This window comes from Suncus etruscus, chromosome 14 (genome assembly GCF_024139225.1).
Source record: "Suncus etruscus isolate mSunEtr1 chromosome 14, mSunEtr1.pri.cur, whole genome shotgun sequence".
Taxonomy (NCBI): domain Eukaryota; kingdom Metazoa; phylum Chordata; class Mammalia; order Eulipotyphla; family Soricidae; genus Suncus; species Suncus etruscus.
The window spans coordinates 29,379,906-29,383,991 of NC_064861.1; positions in this window are offsets into that span (position 1 = coordinate 29,379,906).

The window sequence follows — 4,086 nt, forward strand, 5'->3', positions numbered from 1 at the left end:
TATTGTTTGCACTGTCCCACCTAATTGCAATCAAAGGCACATCTCTCATTCAAAGCAGTTGGATGACTTTCTAGAAACTAAATCAGGGTACTAAAATAAAACTGCAGGCTAACATTCCACCCCCTGTAAAGTATAAAATAAAAAGCATATCTCCCAAGGTTATTTCTGCATGTCAAGTATATCAAAGAAACTGTGATCTCTCTACTTTCCTGGAGAAAATATTGTCAAGTGATGGGTTAAAGCCCCAATATGAATTACTGTGTGGGTTCTCTAGAAACCATTCCAGAAACTTGCTAAATGTAAAGCATAGAACCAGAAATGGAAATAGAAAGAATATTAAGTGTTCTGGAATGTTGAATTTCTCCCTTTTTCTTTCTCCTCAAAGGTATACTAGGCAAAGATGTAAAAGTCTTGAACCAGAATCCATACATTAAGAACTATATTCCATAATAATTTAAAAAGTGGATTCTATTATTAACAAAATCACACCTGGCATAGCTCTCATTGAATCCAGCAAACAGCAAGTGTGACAGTACATCAGGAACTGAGCAGTGGGAATGCAAGTCAGCCCTCACAGAGCTTCCATCATCACAAACTGCAACAGTCTGAATAGAATAAAGGAAAAAAATGCAGTGTTGAATGGCGATGAAGACTGAAGAATGAGCATGTCTTTTTTCTTAATGTGCCAGATCATAACTTCCTTCTTTCTGAAAGCATTCCCAAATTAATCCCAATAGGTTTTACTTGTCACTTCAACTCTCTCATTAAAATTGTATATACTTAGCTTGATATGTTTTGAAAAGGCCTGTCTTTTATTCTTTTTTTTTTTTTTTTTGTGGTTTTTGGGTCACACCCGGCAGTGCTCAGGGGTTATTCCTGGCTCCAGGCTCAGAAATTGCTCCTGGCAGGCACGGGGGACCATATGGGGCTCCGGGATTCGAACCGATGACCTCCTGCATGAAAGGCAAACGCCTTACCTCCATGCTATCTCTCCGGCCCCCAAGGCCTGTCTTTTAACAAAATAAAAGTGAGCTAAGACAAGACATTCCTTTGGGTATACAGATTTTAAGAATTATTTTTAGAACTGATTTCTCCGAGAGCACTTGGAGAGAGCCATGATTTCAGTGTATTCACTGCAAGATGGATACAGGTAGGCAAGTTGCCAACAATTCCTAAAGTGATTTGCATCAAACAAACATTCACTGCTTATAAAAGCCATTAAAGATAGGTTTACAAATTAAACCATTTCTCCAAATCAGCAATGGAATACTGCGAATAGTCAATGGAAAATTTTTGTTTGTTTTTTTGGCCACACCCGTTTGATACTCAGGGGTTACTCCCGGCTAGGCGCTCAGAAATTGCCCCTGGCTTGGGGGATTGAACCGCTGTCCTTCCTTGGCTAGCGCTTGCAAGGCAGACACCTTACCTCTTGCACCACCTCACTGGCCCCGAACAGAAATTTTTAAAAATTATTGGGGCCAGAGCGATAGAACAGTGGTAAGGTGTTTGCCTTGAAAGTGGCCAACACAGGACAGACCCCAGTTCAAATCCCGGCATCCCATATAGTCCCCGAGTTTGCCAGGATTGATTTCTGAGCACAGAGCCAGGAGTAACCCTAAGTGCTGCTGGGTGTGACTCAAAAACCAAAAAAAAAATAAAATAAAAAATTTCCTTCTCTGAACAATGTATACTAGAATTCACTAAGTAATTTCTTTTTTTTTTTTTTTTTTTTTTTTTGGGTCACACCCGGCAGTGCTCAGGGGTTACTCCTGGCTTCATGCTCAGAAATTGCTCCTGGCAGGCACGGGAGACCATATGGGACGCCGGGATTCGAACCGATGACCTTCTGCATGAAAGGCAAACGCCTTACCTCCATGCTATCTCTCCGGCCCCTCACTAAGTAATTTCTTATAAACCTGTCCCTGATAGCCAAGAACCTTCTTGTACTTATAAATGATGAAGTACATAAACACAACTATGCTACAGAAGAATTGTCTCGTGTTGAAAACTGAAGCAGATGTCACAACTGATCCCCTCTGCACCTGCTGTTTTGGCCACAACATTTTGGAAAACTAATCATCTTAAATCTAAGAGAAGACAACACCTCTCTAAATGCTCACTGAAATCTTTTGCCAGAAGAAATGTGTTTTTAAAAATGCACTTCTAAAATAGCCACTGGTGTCCTTAAGCAAATACTTCACTGCTTTTGATTTGAATTTAAAAGACCTAAGGAGGTATGAATTTGTCAAAATGGGTTCTTTTGATGAAGTCTTTTCTCAAAAGAATATAATGAATTTTTCTACATTATTTTGACCAAAAATACTTCGTTTTTCTACTTCTCTAGAGGAGAATGGCGGAGCACAGATCTTTACTATTCCTCCCTAATTAGCTTATATTCCTTGTCTCTTCATGACAAGCACGCAGCTGGGGAAGTTAAAACAATGAAACTATGCAAGTATTTAAAATTTTATTGAAGAAAATAAAAAACAAAGCCAATCCACAAAATGGACATGCCTAGACTTGATTTTCTATGGATAAACAGCACTAAAGTCCTCTCCAATTAAAAGGAATGTGATCATAATAGCAACAATAACAGGATTTGGGGACCATATCTGGTGGTGCTATGGAGAGGCAAGGGGACAAGAGTCAGTAATACTCCATAGATGAGGGCCACAGCCAGAGGTGCTCTAGAATGCTACTTGGTACCAAGGATCAAACTAGTATCTTTCACATGCCAAATTAACTTTAATACTTGAATGACAGCTCCTAACTCAGAACAAAACCCCATTTCCACCACTAATTGCAGATTTATACACAAGATCCTTTTGGGGGGGGTCAAAGGGAGGGGTTTGTCGTTTACATTAAGTGAAGTTTTTTTTAAATATTACAAACCAATATTTTTTTGGGGGGCCGCACCTGGTGACACTCAGGGGTTACTCCTGGCTATGCACTCAGAAATCGTTCCTGGCTTGGGGAACCATATGGGACACCGGGGGATCGAACCATGGTCCGTCCTAGGCTAACGCACGCAAGGCAGATACCTTACGGCTGCACCACCACTCCAGCCCCATTACAACCAACCAATTTTATGGTAAAAATTCAAGTGAAGATTATACAGTAGCAACAATTATGTGGTGAAAGGCCTGAGAACACATCAGTAGGGCATTTGCCTTGCACGCAGCCAATTCAGGAGGCGGTAGTTCAAATCCCAGCATCCCATATAGTCCCCCGTGCCTGCCAGGGCACAGCCAGGAGTAAACCCTGAGCACCACCGGTGTGGCCCCAAAAGTAAATAAATAAATAAATGCATGAATGAATGAATGAATAATGTGGGCCGGAGCAATAGCACAGAGGTAGGGTTCAACCCTCCACCCCCGTCCCCCAAGCCAGGAGCGATTTCTGAGTGCATAGCCAAGAGTAACCCCTGAGCTCCACCAGTGTGACCCAAAATCAAAACAAAACAAAAAAAGTATGTGGTGAAATCTAGTAATTCTGTCTTGTGTCAGGTGGCCCTGAGCACTTTATTCCCAATCTTCCTGATAATTTCCCACTAAATCCTGAAGCAAACCAAAATTTAGCATAAGCAGTCCAAGAGACAGGAGAACCTTGCTTTTTTATTGCTAGCTTCTCCTAAAAGGGCGGGAAGGGATGTTAAGGGGAGGGAGAGGGAAGTGGGAAGAGGGGAGAAGGGAAGGGAAGGGGAGGGGAGGGGAGGGAGGGAAGGAGAGGGGAGGGGAGGGGAGACCCTGCCTAGGAGCTCTGTAGCTCTGGTGTTTGAGAAGAAAAAGAGCAAGTTGCATTTTGCTGATGCAGTTTATCAGGCCTGGCTCAGCAGGGGGGTCTGTGCTTTAGCATCTCCCCCTCCACCCCCCCCCCCCACAGCGGTAGGCTCTGCTCCAGTATTTTCCTGCTGCACCCCGCACCCCTGGTTGGTCCAACTGCCAGGCTTTACTTGTTTATACTAAAGTTGCTGCTTGTTACAAGGAGGCAAGTCCCATTCCAATTGCCATTACAGGGGGAGTGTCATCACCCATTAAAGATACACTGACAGTAAGCCCCTTAAACACATTAACATTTCCTGTGATG